This window comes from Eucyclogobius newberryi, unplaced genomic scaffold (genome assembly GCF_026437365.1).
Source record: "Eucyclogobius newberryi isolate DKJ021-1_F unplaced genomic scaffold, fEucNew1.0.hap1 SCAF_22, whole genome shotgun sequence".
Classification (NCBI taxonomy): domain Eukaryota; kingdom Metazoa; phylum Chordata; class Actinopteri; order Gobiiformes; family Gobiidae; genus Eucyclogobius; species Eucyclogobius newberryi.
Window position 1 is genome coordinate 25,055,864 of NW_027315857.1, and position 12,628 is coordinate 25,068,491.

Below are 12,628 nucleotides of genomic sequence, written 5' to 3' on the forward strand. Positions count from 1 at the left end.
GAGAGTGAGAGAGAGAGAGAGGGAGAGAGTGAGAGAGAGAGAGAGAGAGAGATAGAGAGAGAGGGAGAGAGAGAGAGTGAGAGAGAGAGAGCGAGAGAGAGAGAGAGAGAGGGAGAGAGGGAGAGAGTGAGAGAGAGAGAGAGAGAGAGAGAGAGGGAGAGAGAGAGGGAGGGAGAGAGTGAGAGAGAGAGAGAGGGAGAGAGAGAGAGCGAGAGAGAGAGAGAGAGAGAGAGAGAGAGGAGAGAGAGAGAGGGAGAGAGAGGGAGTGAGAGAGAGAGCGAGAGAGAGAGAGAGAGAGGGAGAGAGAGAGAGTGAGAGAGAGAGAGCGAGAGAGAGGGAGAGAGGGAGAGAGGGAGAGAGAGAGAGTGAGAGAGAGAGAGAGGGAGAGAGTGAGAGAGAGAGGGATAGAGAGAGAGAGTGAGAGAGAGAGAGAGGGAGAGAGTGAGAGAGAGAGAGGGAGAGAGAGAGAGAGACACACACATGGGGGATAATAGTAGGATAATAATTCTTCCCAATTAGTCCCCCTGAGATGGCCCTTGTGGCCCAGCGGCTCCGGCCCAGGGGCCCTGTCACTGCTGGTGCAATGGGCCTCACATTTACTTAAACCTGAGAACGACCCTGGAGTTAATTAATAAAGGAGGCTAACGAGCTGTCACCTGAAGCTGGGGGCCGCGGGCCGCTCCAGGGCCCGGCTTCAGCCCGGTTTGGTCCCAGTAAAGCGAGCGTCACCTGAAGCTGGGGCCGGTGGCTCCGTTTCACCGTTTTCCAGCACAAACTGAAACATTCATGTGAAACCTGGAGCTGCAGCGACGTCACAACGTCCTGAGCGTCTTCTGAGACACAATCAGCTCCTCTCATGGTTCTAGGATCATTATATTTTGGTAGTGATTTTAACGTCCAAAGGGATGAGATTATCTCATGGACTTATAATAGTAATTATATCAAGAGTAAAGAACATTTATGGCTCCAGTGTAATTAAAATGTCTCTGTCATAAACGTTATGTGCACAGCTGCTCGTCCAGAGATAGTCCTGAATCAGACCTGGTTTAGACCTGGTTTAGACCTGGTTTAGACCTGGTTTGGTTTAGTCCTGGTTTAGACCTGGTTTAGACCTGGTTTAGACCTGGTTTAGACCTGGTTTAGTCCTGGTTTAGACCTGGTTTAGACCTGGTTTAGTCCTGGTTTGGTTTAGTCCTGGTTTAGACCTGGTTTAGACCTGGTTTAGACCTGGTTTAGACCTGGTTTAGTCCTGGTTTAGACCTGGTTTAGACCTGGTTTAGTCCTGGTTTGGTTTAGTCCTGGTTTAGACCTGGTTTAGACCTGGTTTAGACCTGGTTTAGACCTGGATTAGTCCTGGTTTGGTTTAGTCCTGGTTTAGACCTGGTTTAGACCTGGTTTAGTCCTGGTTTAGACCTGGTTTAGACCTGGTTTAGACCTGGTTTAGTCCTGGTTTAGTCCTGGTTTAGTCCTGGTTTAGACCTGGTTTAGACCTGTTTTAGACCTGGTTTAGTCCTGATTTAGACCTGGTTTAGTCCTGGTTTGGTTTAGTCCTGGTTTAGTCCTGGTTTAGTCCTGGTTTAGTCCTGGTTTAGACCTGGTTTAGACCTGGTTTAGACCTGGTTTAGACCTGGTTTAGTCCTGGTTTGGTTTAGTCCTGGTTTAGACCTGGTTTAGACCTGGTTTAGACCTGGTTTAGTCCTGGTTTAGACCTGGTTTAGACCTGGTTTAGACCTGGTTTAGTCCTGGTTTAGACCTGGTTTAGTCCTGGTTTAGTCCTGGTTTAGTCCTGGTTTAGTCCTGGTTTAGACCTGGTTAAGACCTGTTTTAAACCTGGTTTAGTCCTGGTTTAGACCTGGTTTAGTCCTGATTTAGTTCTGGTTTAGACCTGGTTTAGTCCTGGTTTAGTCCTGGTTTAGACCTGGTTTAGTCCTGGTTTAGTCCTGGTTTAGTCCTGGTTTAGACCTGGTTTAGTCCGGTTTGGACCTGGTTTAGACCTGGTTTAGACCTGGTTTAGTCCTGGTTTAGACCTGGTTTAGTCCTGGTTTAGTCCTGGTTTAGTCCTGGTTTAGTCCTGGTTTAGACCTGGTTTAGACCTGTTTTAGACCTGGTTTAGTCCTGGTTTAGACCTGGTTTAGACCTGGTTTATTCCTGGTTTAGACCTGGTTTAGACCTGGTTTATACCTGGTTTAGACCTGGTTTAGTCCTGGTTTAGACCTGGTTTAGACCTGGTTTAGTCCTGGTTTAGACCTGGTTTAGACCTGGTTTAGACCTGGTTTAGACCTGGTTTAGTCCTGGTTTAGACCTGGTTTAGACCTGGTTTAGTCCTGGTTTGGACCTGGTTTAGACCTGGTTTAGTCCTGGTTTAGACCTGGTTTAGACCTGGTTTAGACCTGGTTTAGTCCTGGTTTAGACCTGGTTTAGTCCTGGTTTAGTCCTGGTTTAGTCCTGGTTTAGACCTGGTTTAGACCTGTTTTAGACCTGGTTTAGTCCTGATTTAGTCCTGGTTTAGACCTGGTTTAGTCCTGGTTTAGTCCTGGTTTAGACCTGGTTTAGTCCTGGTTTAGTCCTGGTTTAGACCTGGTTTAGTCCGGTTTAGACCTGGTTTAGACCTGGTTTAGACCTGGTTTAGTCCTGGTTTAGACCTGGTTTAGTCCTGGTTTAGTCCTGGTTTAGTCCTGGTTTAGTCCTGGTTTAGACCTGGTTTAGACCTGGTTTAGACCTGTTTTAGACCTGGTTTAGTCCTGGTTTGGTTTAGTCCTGGTTTAGACCTGGTTTAGACCTGGTTTAGACCTGGTTTAGACCTGGTTTAGTCCTGGTTTGGTTTAGTCCTGGTTTAGACCTGGTTTAGACCTGGTTTAGACCTGGTTTAGTCCTGGTTTAGACCTGGTTTAGACCTGGTTTAGACCTGGTTTAGTCCTGGTTTAGACCTGGTTTAGTCCTGGTTTAGTCATGGTTTAGTCCTGGTTTAGACCTGGTTAAGACCTGTTTTAGACCTGGTTTAGTCCTGGTTTAGACCTGGTTTAGACCTGGTTTAGACCTGGTTTAGTCCTGGTTTAGACCTGGTTTAGTCCTGCTTTAGACCTGGTTTAGTCCTGGTTTGGTTTAGTCCTGGTTTAGTCCTGGTTTAGTCCTGGTTTAGACCTGGTTTAGACCTGGTTTAGACCTGGTTTAGACCTGGTTTAGTCCTGGTTTGGTTTAGTCCTGGTTTAGACCTGGTTTAGACCTGGTTTAGACCTGGTTTAGTCCTGGTTTAGACCTGGTTTAGACCTGGTTTAGACCTGGTTTAGTCCTGGTTTAGACCTGGTTTAGTCCTGGTTTAGTCCTGGTTTAGTCCTGGTTTAGTCCTGGTTTAGACCTGGTTAAGACCTGTTTTAAACCTGGTTTAATCCTGGTTTAGACCTGGTTTAGTCCTGATTTAGTTCTGGTTTAGACCTGGTTTAGTCCTGGTTTAGTCCTGGTTTAGACCTGGTTTAGTCCTGGTTTAGTCCTGGTTTAGTCCTGGTTTAGACCTGGTTTAGTCCGGTTTGGACCTGGTTTAGACCTGGTTTAGACCTGGTTTAGTCCTGGTTTAGACCTGGTTTAGTCCTGGTTTAGTCCTGGTTTAGTCCTGGTTTAGTCCTGGTTTAGACCTGGTTTAGACCTGTTTTAGACCTGGTTTAGTCCTGGTTTAGACCTGGTTTAGACCTGGTTTATTCCTGGTTTAGACCTGGTTTAGACCTGGTTTATACCTGGTTTAGACCTGGTTTAGTCCTGGTTTAGACCTGGTTTAGACCTGGTTTAGTCCTGGTTTAGACCTGGTTTAGACCTGGTTTAGACCTGGTTTAGACCTGGTTTAGTCCTGGTTTAGACCTGGTTTAGACCTGGTTTAGTCCTGGTTTGGACCTGGTTTAGACCTGGTTTAGTCCTGGTTTAGACCTGGTTTAGACCTGGTTTAGACCTGGTTTAGTCCTGGTTTAGACCTGGTTTAGTCCTGGTTTAGTCCTGGTTTAGTCCTGGTTTAGACCTGGTTTAGACCTGTTTTAGACCTGGTTTAGTCCTGATTTAGTCCTGGTTTAGACCTGGTTTAGTCCTGGTTTAGTCCTGGTTTAGACCTGGTTTAGTCCTGGTTTAGTCCTGGTTTAGACCTGGTTTAGTCCGGTTTAGACCTGGTTTAGTCCTGGTTTAGACCTGGTTTAGTCCTGGTTTAGTCCTGGTTTAGTCCTGGTTTAGTCCTGGTTTAGACCTGGTTTAGACCTGGTTTAGACCTGTTTTAGACCTGGTTTAGTCCTGGTTTGGTTTAGTCCTGGTTTAGACCTGGTTTAGACCTGGTTTAGACCTGGTTTAGACCTGGTTTAGTCCTGGTTTGGTTTAGTCCTGGTTTAGACCTGGTTTAGACCTGGTTTAGACCTGGTTTAGTCCTGGTTTAGACCTGGTTTAGACCTGGTTTAGACCTGGTTTAGTCCTGGTTTAGACCTGGTTTAGTCCTGGTTTAGTCATGGTTTAGTCCTGGTTTAGACCTGGTTAAGACCTGTTTTAGACCTGGTTTAGTCCTGGTTTAGACCTGGTTTAGACCTGGTTTAGACCTGGTTTAGTCCTGGTTTAGACCTGGTTTAGACCTGGTTTAGTCCTGGTTTAGACCTGGTTTAGTCCATATATACATATATATATATATACATATATATGTATATATATATATATATATATATATACATATATATATATATATATATATATATACATACATATATACATATACACACATACATACATATATAATAAATAAGGACAGAATCTTTCTGGATTTACATCAGTTTGGGACCGACACAAAGTGTCAAACAAACCCGTGACCTTTGACCTGAGGCCGGATGGAGCTCACAGAGGAAACGCTGAAGTCGACAGTAAACGTCTGGTCTCACGTTTCACTCGGCTCCAGTGTCCAGAGCTTCAGCCGCTTCCACGCTTAGAACGGGCCGAGGACGCAAACAAAACAAAAACACGTTTTTGTTTGGATGAGTGTTGGTGGTGCTGGTGCTGGTGGATGAGTGGCACAACAGTGGACACGTCACCCAAGAAAACCGTCGACTGGAAAACTTCCCCGGGGAGGTTTCAATGTGCATGTGGAGAACCTTACGCCCCGGGGAGGTTTCAATGTGCATGTGGAGAACCTTACGCCCCGGGGAGGTTTCAATGTGCATGTGGAGAACCTTACGCCCCGGGGAGGTTTCAATGTGCATGTGGAGAACCTTACGCCCCGGGGAGGTTTCAATGTGCATGTGGAGAACCTTACGCCCCGGGGAGGTTTCAATGTGCATGTGGAGAACCTTACGCCCCGGGGAGGTTTCAATGTGCATGTGGAGAACCTTACGCCCCGGGGAGGTTTCAATGTGCATGTGGAGAACCTTACGCCCCGGGGAGGTTTCAATGTGCATGTGGAGAACCTTACGCCCCGGGGAGGTTTCAATGTGCATGTGGAGAACCTTACGCCCCGGGGAGGTTTCAATGTGCATGTGGAGAACCTTACGCCCCGGGGAGGTTTCAATGTGCATGTGGAGAACCTTACGCCCCGGGGAGGTTTCAATGTGCATGTGGAGAACCTTACGCCCCGGGGAGGTTTCAATGTGCATGTGGGGAACCTTACGCCCCGGGGAGGTTTCAATGTGCATGTGGAGAACCTTACGCCCCGGGGAGGTTTCAATGTGCATGTGGAGAACCTTACGCCCCGGGGAGGTTTCAATGTGCATGTGGAGAACCTTACGCCCCGGGGAGGTTTCAATGTGCATGTGGAGAACCTTACGCCCCGGGGAGGTTTCAATGTGCATGTGGAGAACCTTACGCCCCGGGGAGGTTTCAATGTGCATGTGGAGAACCTTACGCCCCGGGGAGGTTTCAATGTGCATGTGGAGAACCTTACGCCCCGGGGAGGTTTCAATGTGCATGTGGAGAACCTTACGCCCCGGGGAGGTTTCAATGTGCATGTGGAGAACCTTACGCCCCGGGGAGGTTTCAATGTGCATGTGGAGAACCTTACGCCCCGGGGAGGTTTCAATGTGCATGTGGAGAACCTTACGCTGGGACTCACACCTAGGAAGCCTCATTCACGACAGAGATTCACACAAAGGAAAATCACTCAATACAAAGTGAATAGAACGTCATTTAAAACGCTTGACAAACCCACAACGAGGCGAGGTACAAAAGGCGATGATGCAACAGACGGGTCGTGACCTTTGGTATAATTATCGGGCTGAAGCTCCACCCTTAATCGTACTTCATCGCAGAAAAATTCCAACGGACGACTTCCTGGATCGTGACGGTTAAAAATAATATCCGTAACCAGCGAAATCAGGTCTAAATCAGGGCTAAATCTGGACTAAATCAGGGCTAAATCTGGACTAAATCTGGACTAAATCTGGACTAAATCTGGACTAAATCTGGTCTAAATCAGGACAAAATCTGGACGAAATCTGGACAAAATCAGGTTTAAATCAGGACTAAATCTGGACTAAATAAGGACTAAATCTGGTCTAAATCAGGTCTAAATCAAGACTAAATCCGAACTAAATCAGATCTAAATCAGGTCTAAATCTGGACTAAATCTGGACTAAATCAGGACTAAATCTGGACTAAATCTGGACTAAATCAGGTCTAAATCAGGTCTAAATCTGAACTAAATCAGGTCTAAATCTGGACTAAATCAGGTCTAAATCAGGTCTAAATCAGGTCTAAATCTGAACTAAATCAGGTCTAAATCTGGACTAAATCAGGTCTAAATCAGGTCTAAATCAGGTCTAAATCTGAACTAAATCAGGTCTAAATCTGGACTAAATCAGGACTAAATCTGGTTTAAATCAGGACTAAATCTGGACAAAATCAGGTCTAAATCTGGACTAAATCAGGTCTAAATCCGGACTAAATCAGGACTAAATCTGGTCCAAACGGGCCAGCATTATAAATATGAAATCAACCATGTCAAGATTTAGATTTAATTACATTAGGTGTTTGTAAAATGCTTGAGAAAAAACCTTTAAAGGACATATACGAAGCTAAAAGTACTTTTTCTCTTTTTGAACCACATTCGAACACTGTTCTCTTACTGAAAACACAGCTGTCGTGTTTAGCCTCATTTACACTCACTCGTTGTTCCATGAGTCCTGTTCACGAGCTCGTCTTCTTCTAAAACACAAATATGTTGCTGCCTTGTTTGGAATGTTATGGCATTAAAGTTGTGAGTCTTTAATTTACTCAGTTACATTAAATCAATGTGTACGCTCAGATTTACTTTGAAAATCTATGTATTTTCATCGATTTTATCAAGAATATAAAAGTACATGTGTGAAAATGGTCTGACTTTTGCCATATGTATCACACAGAATGAACATTTTTATTCTTTTTATGGACATTTTTACATGTTTACACCTTTTTGCTCCGTAGCGTGGCAGAACTCCTCGAACCGTTTGATGTGAGGCTTTTATTTGTTCGGCCCAAACAAAAGCGTTTATTCTCCTGCTTCCAGTGTTTGCAGAGAACACACTGCGCCCTCTGCTTCGCTCTCTTCTTCTTTCTTTCTTTCTTTCTTTCTTTCTTTCTTTCTTTGTAGCTGAACTGGATTCTTTGTCGTTTCTCAGAATAGAAAAGAAACTGGTCCGATAAGTTTTGTGCTATTTTAGGAACATGACATCGTCCCGTCAAAGACAAAGGCAAAATGTTAAACAGACAATGACTAAGACAGGGCTAAACCACCTCTAAATCTGGACCAAATCTGGTCTAAATCTGGACTAAATCTGGTCTAAATCTGGTCTAAATCTGGACAAAATCTGGTCTAAATCTGGACTAAATCTGGTCTAAATCTGGACAAAATCTGGTCTAAATCCGGACTAAATCTGGTCTAAATCTGGTTTAATTCTGGACTAAATCTGCTCTAAACTTGGACAAAATCTAGTCTAAATCTAGACTAAATCTGGACTAAATCTAGACTAAATCTGGACTAAATCTAGACTAAATCTGGTCTAATAATAATGTTGTATTTGAATCATTATCATTCTTTATTATCCTGTCAAAGTTCTCATATTCACAACTCGAAGTGCACTTTAAGTGGTGAAGCGGTGCCATCTAGTGTTTAACATGTGGAACTTCAGATCAGAATCAGAAAATTGTTTATTGCCAACACAAACAACACAACATTGAACAATTAATACAAAAAACGTATGATATTTACATAATAAAATATAAAGTATAAAGTTATGTAGTGTAATATAAGTGACAGGTGCAGTGAGTGACAGGTGCTTAGGCAGTGTTCATGAGTCCAACAGCAGAGGGAAAGAAACTGTTCTTATGACGGGAGGTTCTGGTCCGGATGGACTGTGGCCTCGTGCCTGAGGGGAGTGGCCTCCTGCCTGAGGGGCGTGGCCTCCTGTCTGAGGGGAGTGGCCTCCTGCCTGAGGGGAGTGGCCTCCTGCCTGAGGGGAGTGGCCTCCTGTCTGAGGGGCGTGGCCTCCTGCCTGAGGGGCGTGGCCTCCTGCCTGAGGGGAGTGGCCTCCTGTCTGAGGGGAGTGGCCTCCTGCCTGAGGGGAGTGGCCTCCTGCCTGAGGGGAGTGGCCTCCTGCCTGAGGGGAGTGGCCTCCTGTCTGAGGGGAGTGGCCTCCTGCCTGAGGGGAGTGGCCTCCTGCCTGAGGGGAGTGGCCTCCTGCCTGAGGGGAGTGGCCTCCTGTCTGAGGGGCGTGGCCTCCTGCCTGAGGGGAGTGGCATCCTCTTGAGGTCCTGGTGATGGTGGGGCCCCTCTTGAGGTCGTGTGATGGTGGGGCCCCTCTTGAGGTCCTGGTGATGGTGGGGCCCCTCTTGAGGTCGTGTGATGGTGGGGCCCCTCTTGAGGTCCTGGTGATGGTGGGGCCCCTCTTGAGGTCGTGTGATGGTGGGGCCCCTCTTGAGGTCCTGGTGATGGTGGGGCCCCTCTTGAGGTCCTGGTGATGGTGGGGCCCCTCTTGAGGTCCTGGTGATGGTGGGGCCCCTCTTGAGGTCCTGGTGATGGTGGGGCCCCTCTTGAGGTCGTGTGATGGTGGGGCCCCTCTTGAGGTCCTGGTGATGGTGGGGCCCCTCTTGAGGTCCTGGTGATGGTGGGGCCCCTCTTGAGGTCCTGGTGATGGTGGGGCCCCTCTTGAGGTCGTGTGATGGTGGGGCCCCTCTTGAGGTCCTGGTGATGGTGGGGCCCCTCTTGAGGTCCTGGTGATGGTGGGGCCCCTCTTGAGGTTGTGTGATGGTGGGGCCCCTCTTGAGGTCGTGTGATGGTGGGGCCCCTCTTGAGGTCCTGGTGATGGTGGGGCCCCTCTTGAGGTCATGTGATGGTGGGGCCCCTCTTGAGGTCGTGTGATGGTGGGGCCCCTCTTGAGGTCGTGTGATGGTGGGGCCCCTCTTGAGGTCATGTGATGGTGGGGCCCCTCTTGAGGTCCTGGTGATGGTGGGGCCCCTCTTGAAGTCCTGGTGATGGTGGGGCCCCTCTTGAGGTCATGTGATGGTGGGGCCCCTCTTGATGTCCTGGTGATGGTGGGGCCCCTCTTGAGGTCCTGGTGATGGTGGGGCCCCTCTTGAGGTCATGTGATGGTGGGGCCCCTCTTGAGGTCATGTGATGGTGGGGCCCCTCTTGAGGTCCTGGTGATGGTGGGGCCCCTCTTGAGGTCCTGGTGATGGTGGGGCCCCTCTTGAGGTCCTGGTGATGGTGGGGCCCCTCTTGAGGTCCTGGTGATGGTGGGGCCCCTCTTGAGGTCATGTGATGGTGGGGCCCCTCTTGAGGTCCTGGTGATGGTGGGGCCCCTCTTGAGGTCCTGGTGATGGTGGGGCCCCTCTTGAGGTCCTGGTGATGGTGGGGCCCCTCTTGAGGTCCTGGTGATGGTGGGGCCCCTCTTGAGGTCCTGGTGATGGTGGGGCCCCTCTTGAGGTCATGTGATGGTGGGGCCCCTCTTGAGGTCCTGGTGATGGTGGGGCCCCTCTTGAGGTCCTGGTGATGGTGGGGCCCCTCTTCAGGTTCAATAATGAATGCAAAAGCGCCGAGGGTCATTGCACATCAGAGTTTATTGATTTTATGTCAGAGAAAAGCAAAAGTCAAACTTTATAAAAATAATATTTGCACAAAAACAAAACTGTCAAAAACAAAATAGAAGAGATAATTTAAATATAAGACGTAGCGCCCCCTTCAGGCTCCAAGAGAAGTGTATTTACAAAGAGTCAAACGTAAATGACATAAAGATAAATACAAGGAAAATGCAGAATTTGATATAATAAACTGCTAAAACACAAACGTTACCAAAATATTGCGCCATTTTCTCAATTTTTGACAAAGAAAATGGAAATTAAGACTTTTAAAACTTGCCAAATGTAATTAAGATGAAAGAATTAAGACTTTTCCCAAATGAGACAAAATAATATAATATAAATATATAAAAACCTAAATTGTATCAAATTAAATTTCAAACAAAGTCCAAAGCACAAACAGGTCAAATCTGAATCTAAAAATAAGTTTCAAATTCAGTTTGAGCTGAATTTGAAACTTCAAATGTCCAGAACGTGGAAGAGTTTGAACTTTATTGATCTTTTTAAGTCATAAAAATGACCAAAATGACACAAATATCACATTCATTTGTACAATTTGTACAAGTACAATCTACTTTTGATTTTCGTCCGTTTTAGTGCAATAAAAATATCATTGAGCCATTTTTCTGAACTTCATTTACGTGAGAAAAACGTTAAAATTACTTCATTTAAAAGACGTTGATTCCTCCAGGAGCGGCACAAAACGGCACAAAACGGCTCAAAACGGCTCAAAACGAGACCCATTTTCTGAATTTAAGTCTTTTTAAACGAGGTCAAATATTAAATGTGTGAATTTGAGCAGATTTTGAGATGGATCTGTGAAAAGTAAAACAGATTTATATTGATATTGTGAAGAAAGACGAGCTTCAAATGATGAAACACTGAAACTGTTCAATGTTAAAACTGTTGAAAAATGTTTTCTCACGTTTCAGTTTTTGCTAAAAATCATTTCATTTTTTGTTCTTTTTTAAAAGTATTTGAGTTTGTCGCTGCAGAGCAACAAACACAAAATATGACGAAGTAGAACTTTAGAACATCGACTCATCATTTTACAGTTTAAACATTAACGCTTCATTTCAGTTTCACACTTTTGTTCTGCCGTTTTAGAGCTTGAGAGATGAAGCCTCAGTGAAGCTTCAGTTCTCCAGCAGCACTGCACACAGAGATGAAGCCTCAGTGAAGCCTCAGTGAAGCCTCAGTGAAGCTTCAGTTCTCCAGCAGCAGTGCAGACAGAGATGAAGCCTCGGTGAAGCCTCAGTGAAGCTTCAGTTCTCCAGCAGCATTGCAGACAGAGATGAAGCCTCAGTGAAGCTTCAGTTCTCCAGCAGCAGTGCAGACAGAGATGAAGCCTCAGTGAAGCCTCAGTGAAGCTTCAGTTCTCCAGCAGCAGTGCAGACAGAGATGAAGCCTCAGTGAAGCCTCAGTGAAGCCTCAGTGAAGCCTCAGTTCTCCAGCAGCAGTGCAGACAGAGATGAAGCCTCAGTGAAGCCTCAGTGAAGCCTCAGTTCTCCAGCAGCAGTGCAGACAGAGATGAAGCCTCAGTGAAGCCTCAGTGAAGCTTCAGTTCTCCAGCAGCAGTGCAGACAGAGATGAAGCCTCAGTGAAGCCTCAATGAAGCTTCAGTTCTCCAGCAGCAGTGCAGACAGAGATGAAGCCTCGGTGAAGCCTCAGTGAAGCTTCAGTTCTCCAGCAGCATTGCAGACAGAGATGAAGCCTCAGTGAAGCTTCAGTTCTCCAGCAGCACTGCAGACAGAGATGAAGCCTCAGTGAAGCCTCAGTGAAGCCTCAGTTCTCCAGCAGCAGTGCAGACAGAGATGAAGCCTCAGTGAAGCCTCAGTGAAGCTTCAGTTCTCCAGCAGCAGTGCAGACAGAGATGAAGCCTCAGTGAAGCCTCAGTGAAGCCTCAGTGAAGCCTCAGTTCTCCAGCAGCAGTGCAGACAGAGATGAAGCCTCAGTGAAGCCTCAGTGAAGCTTCAGTTCTCCAGCAGCAGTGCAGACAGAGATGAAGCCTCAGTGAAGCCTCAGTGAAGCTTCAGTTCTCCAGCAGCAGTGCAGACAGAGATGAAGCCTCAGTGAAGCCTCAGTGAAGCTTCAGTTCTCCAGCAGCAGTGCAGACAGAGATGAAGCCTCGGTGAAGCCTCAGTGAAGCTTCAGTTCTCCAGCAGCATTGCAGACAGAGATGAAGCCTCAGTGAAGCTTCAGTTCTCCAGCAGCACTGCAGACAGAGATGAAGCCTCAGTGAAGCCTCAGTGAAGCCTCAGTTCTCCAGCAGCAGTGCAGACAGAGATGAAGCCTCAGTGAAGCCTCAGTGAAGCTTCAGTTCTCCAGCAGCAGTGCAGACAGAGATGAAGCCTCAGTGAAGCCTCAGTGAAGCCTCAGTGAAGCCTCAGTTCTCCAGCAGCAGTGCAGACAGAGATGAAGCCTCAGTGAAGCCTCAGTGAAGCTTCAGTTCTCCAGCAGCAGTGCAGACAGAGATGAAGCCTCAGTGAAGCCTCAGTGAAGCTTCAGTTCTCCAGCAGCAGTGCAGACAGAGATGAAGCCTCAGTGAAGCCTCAGTGAAGCTTCAGTTCTC